Genomic DNA, 8,998 nt, shown 5'->3' with positions numbered 1-8,998 from the left:
CCATAATAGATAAAAACTTAGAGTGTAGCCATGGGGTTGCTTTGTCTTTGGAAAATTCCATGTAAGGAGGCTCCATCATGGGAGACTAACTCACATGCTTTCTTTCTAGATGTCATCTCCACAAGGAAAGCAGTTTTCTGAAGCAGAAAAGAGGAAGAAATTGTCGGAGGCTCAAATGGAGGTATCATAAGAGCCACTAAATCAGTATTAAGGTCCCACAAAGGAACCAGCTGTTTAATTGGTGGGTGGAAACAAGTGACTTATTTCAAGAACGCTGGGAGCAGAACAGCTGGTATTTCTTGTTTTCTCTCATGGTCAATTATCAGAATGGCCCAAACTGCAAAGATGGAATGCAGAAGGACACTGGGCTTCAGAGACCACTCATGAATCAGTGTGAAATTCCTGCGGAGGTGATCCAGCAGGTGATCGTGGATCCCAGGGAAGTGATTGGCCTTGGGGGTAATGTTTTCCCCAGTGCAAAACTGTCAGAACCAGACTACCTCCTGACAAAGAATGTTGGAGTGTGCTCCCCCCACTGTTCACCGGCCCCATGGACTTGTGCTTTTCTAAATAGTCTCTAAAAGCCTCGTCCAGCTTTTCTAAATAGTCCCGAACCACTTCTTTCTCCACAGAGGGCTGGTCACCTCCTCCCCATGCTGTGCTGTCCAGTGCAGCAGTCTGGGAGCTGACCTTGTTCGTGAAGACAGAGGCAAAAAAAGCATTGAGTACATTAGCTTTTTCCACATCCTCTGTCACTGGGTTGCCTCCCTCATTCAGTAAGGGGCCCACACTTTCCTTGACTTTCTTCTTGTTGCTAACATACCTGAAGAAACCCTTCTTGTTACTCTTAACATCTCTTGCTAGCTGCAACTCCAGGTGTGATTTGGCCTTCCCGATTTCACTCCTGCATGCCCAAGCAATATTTTTATACTCTTCCCTGGTCATTTGTCCAGTCTTCCACTTCTTGTAAGCTTCTTTTTTGTGTTTAAGATCAGCAAGGATTTCACTGTTAAGCCAAGCTGGTCACCTGCCATATTTACTATCCTTTCTACACATCAGGATGGTTTGTCCCTGTAACCTCAATAAGGATTCTTTAAAATACAGCCAACTCTCCTGGACTCCTTTCCCCCTCATGTTATTTTCCCAGGGGATCCTGCCCATCAGTTCCCTGAGGGAGTCAAAGTCTGTTTTTCTGAAGTCCAGGATCCATATTCTGCTGCTCTTTCTTCCCTGTGTCAGGATCCTGAACTTGACCATCTCATGCTCACGGCCTCCCAGGTTCCCATCCACTTTTGCTTCCCCTACTAATTCTTCCCGGTTTGTGAGCAGCAGGTCAAGAAGAGCTCTGCCCCTAGTTGGTTCCTCCAGCACTTGCACCAGGAAATTGTCCCCTACCCTTTCCAAAAACTTCCTGGATTGTCTGTGTGCCGCTGTATTGCTCTCCCAGCAGATATCAGGATGATTGAAGTCTCCCATGAGAATCAGGGCATGCGATCAGGTAACTTCCGTGAATTGCCGGAAGAAAGCCTTGTCCACCTCATCCCCCTGGTCCGGTAGTCTATAGCAGACTCCCACCACGACATCACCCTTGTTGCTCACACTTCTAAACTTAATCCAGAGACTCTCAGGTTTTTCTGCAGTTTCATACTTGAGCTCTGAGCAGTCATACTGCTCCCTTACACACAATGCAACTCCCCCACCTTTTCTGTTCTGCCTGTCCTTCCTGAACAGTTTGTATCCATCCATGACAGTACTCCAGTCATGTGAGTTATCCCACCAAGTCTCTGTTATTCCAATCACATCATAATTCCTTGACTGTGCCAGGACTTCCAGTTCTCCCTGCTAGTTTCCCAGGCTTCTTGCATTTGTGTATAGGCACTTAAGATAACTCGCTGATCATCCCTCTTTCTCAGTATGAGGCAGGAGCCCTCCTCCTGCTCGTGCTTCCTCCCGGTATCCCACTTCCCCACTTACCTCAGGGCTTTGGTCTCCTTCCCCTGGTGAATCTAGTTTAAAGCCCTCCTCACTAGGTTAGCCAGCCTGCTTGCGAAGATGCTCTTCCCTCTTTTTGTTAGGTGGAGCCCATCTCTGCTTAGCACTCCTCCTTCCATCCCATGGTCAAAGAATCCAAAGCCTTCTCTCCAACACCACGTGTGTAGCCATTTGTTGACTTCCACGATTCAACAGTCTCTACCCAGGCCTTTTCCTTCCACGGGGAGGATGGATGAGAAGACCACTTGTGCCTCAAACTCCTTTATCCTTCTTCCCAGAGCCATTTGTTTTAGAAGACCTTTTCCTCGCCACACCAGAGAAGGGTAAATTAGCCTTTTCCTCTTGGGGGAAAATGCCAGAGCACAAGCCCTGAGCAGCATCACTTGCCAGATCTGAAGGCGACAGATGATGGACTCAGTACTGAAGCAGGCCTCATGGCCTGCTCCAGAAAGTGCTGCTTCAACCACAAGTCTCTCGCCAGCTGACCATTCTTTGTCAATGACTTGCGGACGGAGCAGAGCATCTTTCTTTAACATGTCCCTTGCTTAAACACAACAAGAACCTAGTGTGGGGGTCACTGTTGGGAATGACCCCCTTACACAATTGATAATGCTTGAAAGCTGGTGAGGGCACTACGCAGGGCAGCCGACTACTCTACTAACACTAAACAAATACTTAAACTAAACCTAAGATTCTACCACTACTCTACACAAGAAAATTTCTCAGAAAACTGAGAACAAAAAGTGTGAGGTGAAGACACCACACAGAGGGCTGACTCTGGCTACTGGCAGCGAGAAGGAACTGAGGGGCTTGGGCGCCACTACCCTTATTTGGCCAGGGGAGAGGCTATGGCTGTGGGGTATAACACCGCCCCAATGGGTACTGCGATGCTAAGTCCTCTGGTCCAGTGTACAGGGCACCCCCCAATGGCTCCATGTACATGAGGAAGAACCCCAGATCCTTTTCTCTAGTACTACTGCCTACCCAATTATTCCCCATTTTCTAGTTGTGCATTTCATTTGTTCTTCCTAATTGCAGAACTTTGCAATTCTCTTTACTGAATTTCATCTTGCTGATTTCAGACCAATTCTCCAATTTTTCAAGGCTATTTTGAATTCTAATCCTGTCCTCCAAATTGCTTGTAACCCCTCACAGTCTGGTGTCATGCACTGATTTTTATAAGCATATTCTCTACTCCATTATCAAACACATTAATGAAAATGTTGAATAGTACTGGACTCAGGACAGAGCCCTGAGTGACACCACTAAATATGTCCTCCCACTTTGGCAGCAAAACACTGATAATTACTTTGAATACGTTTTTTCCACCAGTTGTGCACCCACTTTACAGTAATTTAAAGTAGACCACATTTCCCTATTTTTTCTTATATGAGCATCACATGGCACTGTGTCAGAAGTTTTACTAAAATCAAGATATATCACATGTACTGCTTCCCTCATCCACAAGGCCAGTAATCTCATCAAAGAAAAAAATAAGGTGTTTTTGACAAATCTATGTTGGATATTATTTAATCACCTTATTATCCAATAGTTGCTTAAAAATGAATTTTTAATAATTTGTTCCAGTATATTTCCAGGTATTGAAGTTAGGCTGACCGAACTCTAATTTTCCAGGGTCTTCTTTGTTCCCCTTCTTAAAGGTAGGTACTGTTTTTGCCCTTCTGTAGTCCCCTGGGACCTCACCTATCCTCCATGAGATAATCACTAATGGTTCCAAAGACGCTTCCGCTAGTGCCTCAAGTAGACTAGGATGAATTTCATCAAGCCTTGCTTAAATAGACTTAAATAAATCTAACTTATTTAAACATTCTTTAACCTGTTCTTTCCCTATTCCTCCTGGTTTTTAATATTAATTTTGTTAAGTAATTAATTAGTCACAATTAATATTTTAGTGAAGACTGAAGCAGAATAGGCATTAAAACCCGCAGCCTTTCTGATATCATCCATTATTAGCACTCCTTCCACTTAGTGGTGGACTCACATTTTCCTCCTCCTTTCTCTTGCCTCTAATGTACTTTTAGAACCTACCAGTTCTCTAAGGATAATGGATTTTAAAAAAGCAGATTTAAATAATCTCAATCTGCTGCTCTCACTCCTTCCTTTCCCTAGAATCATGAAATCTATCATTTCATGATCACCTTCACTCAAATTGCCATCAACCTTCAGATATGCAACCAATTCCTCTGTGTTAGTCAAAATCAGATCTAAAATGGCTGTCCCCCTGATTACTTCCTTCACTTTTGCAACAAGATGATGTACCTAATATAATCCAAAAATTTATTGGAGATTTTGTATTTTGCTGTATTACTTTTCCGATAGTTATCCGGGTAGTTAAAGTTCCCCAATTCTACCAGGCCTTGTGTTTTGGATGTATTTCTGTTATTTATTCTAGAAATCCTTCATCCACCTATTCTTCCTGATTTGATGGTCTATAGTAGACTCCTACCATGACTTTGTCCCCATCAATTTCCCCCCCTCTTCACCCAGAGACTTTCAACTGGTCTGCCTCTCACCTCCTTCTCGACCTTGGAACAGGTGTGTATATTCTTGATGAATAATGCAACACCTCAGGATCCCCCTCCACCCCACATTCCTGCATTTCCTCTCAGCGTCTCCAGGCACCCGCACTCCTCTCTTCAGTCTCCTCCTGCTATGCCATATCCTCCTGTAAATCACCCCAACATCAGTCTCTCTTTTGCTTCTTATGTTCCCCTGTCTCCTCATAGAATCCTGTCTAGTCCCACAGAGTGGTAGCCTTTTTCCCCTGAGGTCAGCCTGGCTTCAGTCACATTGAAAACAATAGGAGCTTACAGCCACCTTTACAAGAGGCAGCTACACTTCCAAGTGCCACTTTGAAAAATTAAAGTATAAACATACCATAAGAAGAAAAAGTTTTCTTCTGTATTTGATACAGCTGTTTCCTTCTGAAAGGAATAATTTTTCTTTTAAAAAAAGATACTATATTAAATACAGATAGAAAGTGTCATATAACATGGGTTTTTTTCCACCTTTCTCCTTCATTCCAGATACAACTTTAATGGATATAGATTAATGTAGATTGTAGGAAAAGGGCAGCCATCTATTAACTTCATTTATAACTATATGAAATGCTGATCATTGTGGATAAGGGTATATGTGATATGGAAGGCTGGGAAAGGGAGACAATGTGAAAATTAAAACTCCAAATATCACAAGACTCACAAAAAAGTCACAATTCATTGTCAACACTGAACATGCATAAACGTCACACAAGTCAACATAATTATAAATCCAGTGTACTCCAGAGAACTCCCGACCTAAGTCAGCAAGGAGTAGAATTTATTTCTAGATCCCATTTTAGGCCTGAGACCTGATCAACGCCCCCTCCCTCATATTAAGCCAGCCTTGGGTGAAACTCGGGGAGTTCACCACTAAAATTGGGGGGAAAAACGTTCAACTGCTGATAAAGCACTCCTACCTGAGAAATGCCCCTAACGAGAGTTATAACCACCAACGTTGTCAAGTAGACACACCCAGGCACCAGGAAATTATGGAGGATATAGAAAGAGACTCAATAAATGGTAAGATAAGCTCTAACCAGTGTTTTTATGATGACATCTGCATAAAGGTCACAACTACGTTATAATTTGTGCATGAAAGATAAAATGTAAAAACTTGGGCAGGAAGGAGGACACATAGGTGCTAGTATGTAATTGGTTACTTTTTTTTGTAATTTAGGAGCGTGGGATAATGTGATAGATTTAGTAAATTTGAAAGAGGTAGCTAGTTTTTATCTATATAATGTAAATGAAAAACAATGCTCTTCGGGAACCATTTCCGAACTGCAGTTCAACATCAAGCTGCTTGAACTCGGACCCTTCTGCACGACCAGGATGTGCAGAGGCATCACCGGGAACCCCCAGATGAATGGATCCTGACGGGCCATTGGGTGAAATTTGTATATATATTGGGAGTGGTGAGTATAAAAGATTTGCTTGGTATACGTATTCTCTGTGTGTTGCTAATAAACAGATGTTTAGAGCACAACTGTGTATGGCTTTCACTGGGAAAAGTTTCTGCAGACCCGTAGAGCCCTGAGCCCTGTGGGTAGGGATGGGTACTTAAATTGACCAGGTTTCTTCCTGAACCCTGTGGGTAAGGATAGGTGCCTTTCACCCTGAGCCCTCGGAAGGGAAAGGGTGGGGATGCCTAAATTGATTGTGTCACACCTTGACCCCTTTAGGCAAATTGCCTTAAATTAACCAGATCATGCCTTGAGCCCTTTTGGGTATAGGCAGGGTGCCCTAAATTGAGCCAGTAACACCATCCCTATGGCAGGAGGGGAAGAGAGATTCAGACAGACCCAGAAAATGCCAACAATAGAGAAGTTTGAGGCTCTAGAACCAGCTGTCCAAACTGGGTTTTAAAGTCACAGGAGAGTTTTAGGAATTTTTTAACAAACAAAATGAAGAATGTAGCACAAAGCAATGGCATGAAAACTCTACAATTGATCTCTTAATAACCATTATTTATATTAGTTAGGCTATATTAATTATCTACAACAGTGGTTCCCAAACTTGTTCCGCCGCTTGTGCGGGCCGAGAGACGTACTGGCCACCGCTTCCAGCAGCTCCCATTGGCCTAGAGCAGCAAACCGTGGCCACTGGGAGCTGCAATTGGCTGAACCTGCGGACGTGGCAGGTAAACAAACCAGCGCAGCCCACTAGGGGCTTTCCCTGCACAAGTGACGAAATAAGTTTGGGAACCACTGATCTAGAATCTTTGTATTTCTAACTATTTTTGTTATATAACGTAGTTTATTTCTATCTCACTGCATAATTCCTATTAATGCTCATTAGATTTATGCACAGGCATTACAAAGTGAATGCACCCAGCCATGTTTAAATAGTTTTTCGTATTTCCACATGGCATTAAAGACTTATCAAAACCACACCCCATTAAATAAAAAACACATATTTCATTCCAATCCATTCTTAAATGGAAGCTGTCAAATCACAATGCCAGTTAAGTAGAAGAGAAAAACCCAAGACACCAGTTTGACATAATACTCTTGGATACAAAAAAATAAATGAAAACAGAAGCTTTGCAATCTAAGGCCTTCTGCAGAGTTTTTTCTCCAAAAGGCGGCTTCTGGCAAAGAAATAGTGGAGGTGTACACACTGCAATGCCCCTTTCGGTCACAAAACTCCTCAGTTTTGGTGACAAAATAAAAACCTCAACGAGAGTCATGGGGCTTTTTACGCAAAAGTTTTGTTGCCGAAGTGCCAGTGTAGACACCTTGCTTTGATTTTAACTGGCCTCCAGAAGGTGTCCCACAATGCCCATCCTGACCACTCTGGTCAGCAGTTCCAACTCTGCTGTCCTGCAGCCAGGTAAGCAACAATCGGCCCCTCATCCTTTAAAGCCCTGGGAATTTTTGAAATTCCACTTCCTGTTTGTGAGGCCTGGGGAGCTCACATTGCATCTTCCCAGCTGACCATGGTGGCATCACACGCCAATACTCTCCCGCTTGGACCAATGTGGAGCTGCTGGAGCTGCTCAGTATTTGGGGAGGGGAGGCTGTGCAGTCCCAGCTGTGCTCTAGCCGTACAAATTTCGATACCTATAGGCAGATTTTTCAGAGCTTGTGAAGAAAAGGGCTATGATTGGGATATGCTGCAGTGCACAGCAATACCAGGGAGTGAAGTCAGGCGTACCAGACGGCGAAGGAGCCAAACCATCGCTCCAGTGCTGTGCCCCAGACCTGCTGTTTTTATAAGGAGTTGGATGCTATCATCGCCAGCGACCCCATCTCCACCACCAAGAGCCCTGTGAATACTTCGGCAAGGCTGTAGCCAGCAGAAAGTGCATCTAACCCAGAGGACAAGGTCACTGACAAAGAGGTGAAGGCAGAGGACGATGTGGAGTCCACAGTGGGGTTGCCCAGTGGTGCATCCAGTCAGGAGCTGTTCTCCTCTCTGGAAGTGCCTAGCCAGTCTTGCGAGTCACACTCTTAAGAGCAAGAAGCAGGAGACGAGACCACAAAGCAGAATCACTTACCAGGGAAGTGCGGCGGTGAGTTGAGGGCATAGAAACGTATGAGGCTGGCTGTGTTTCTGTGCACTGGACATTTCCCTGTGCAGCTGAGCAGTATAGTCGAAAGGGTGTTGATGCCCACTGAGATTTCATGGGAATTCTTCAGAGAGATCTCTAGGAAACTTTACTGGAGGTACTCGGCAACCCTCTGCTGGAGGTTCCTTGGCAGAGCTGCTTTGTTCCTTCCCCACACTAAAGGAAAAACTTTCCTGCGCCATTCTGCCATCACTTGCACAGGGACCAAAGCAGCACACAGGTGAGCAGCACAGGGACTGGGGCAGAAGCCACAAGCATTTAGTAGATGCATCCTTGCTTCCCCTCAGGAATGAGATATCTGGTACAATGACCCCGCCCCACCCCCACCTCCACCCTGTGGAAAAGGGTGGGAAATTTTTGAATATTGTCCCTAGTCAACTGCACCGTGACCCTTTCAAATTGATTTTCTCCCAATGTACAATGCCTCCCACCCCGGAGTAAACTCACCATGCTTGGGGTGTTCGCCGGCATGTGTGCTTGTCAAGGGTCAGTGAGAAAAAGTGATTGGTATGTTACTAGAGGTGTATTTTACTGTACTGTTTCAGTGCTGTGCATGCACTTCACAATCATACTTCTGTGTATTGTTCCTTTTGCTTCTGCAGATGTGGCCTTCAAAGGCACCTCCTACACACCGGTGCAGCACCTCTGCCAGAGAAGAAACCACCCGAGACAGAGCAAGGAAGACATGTTCCGGGAGGTGATACAATGCTCAGAAGCAGAAAACCAGGAACGCAGGCAGTGGAGGGGAATCGAAAAGCAGGACAGAAAAAAAAGTGAGGCCTATGCTAGGGACACAATGGAGAGTATGATAAAAGTTATGGAGAAGCAAAATGAGATGCTGCAGTCCCTCATATAACCCTCGAGACTGAGCAGA

Source organism: Lepidochelys olivacea, assembly GCF_965140295.1.
Source record: "Lepidochelys olivacea isolate rLepOli2 genome assembly, chromosome: 1".
NCBI classification, from domain to species: domain Eukaryota; kingdom Metazoa; phylum Chordata; order Testudines; family Cheloniidae; genus Lepidochelys; species Lepidochelys olivacea.
Note: the sequence above shows the minus strand (reverse complement) of the source record.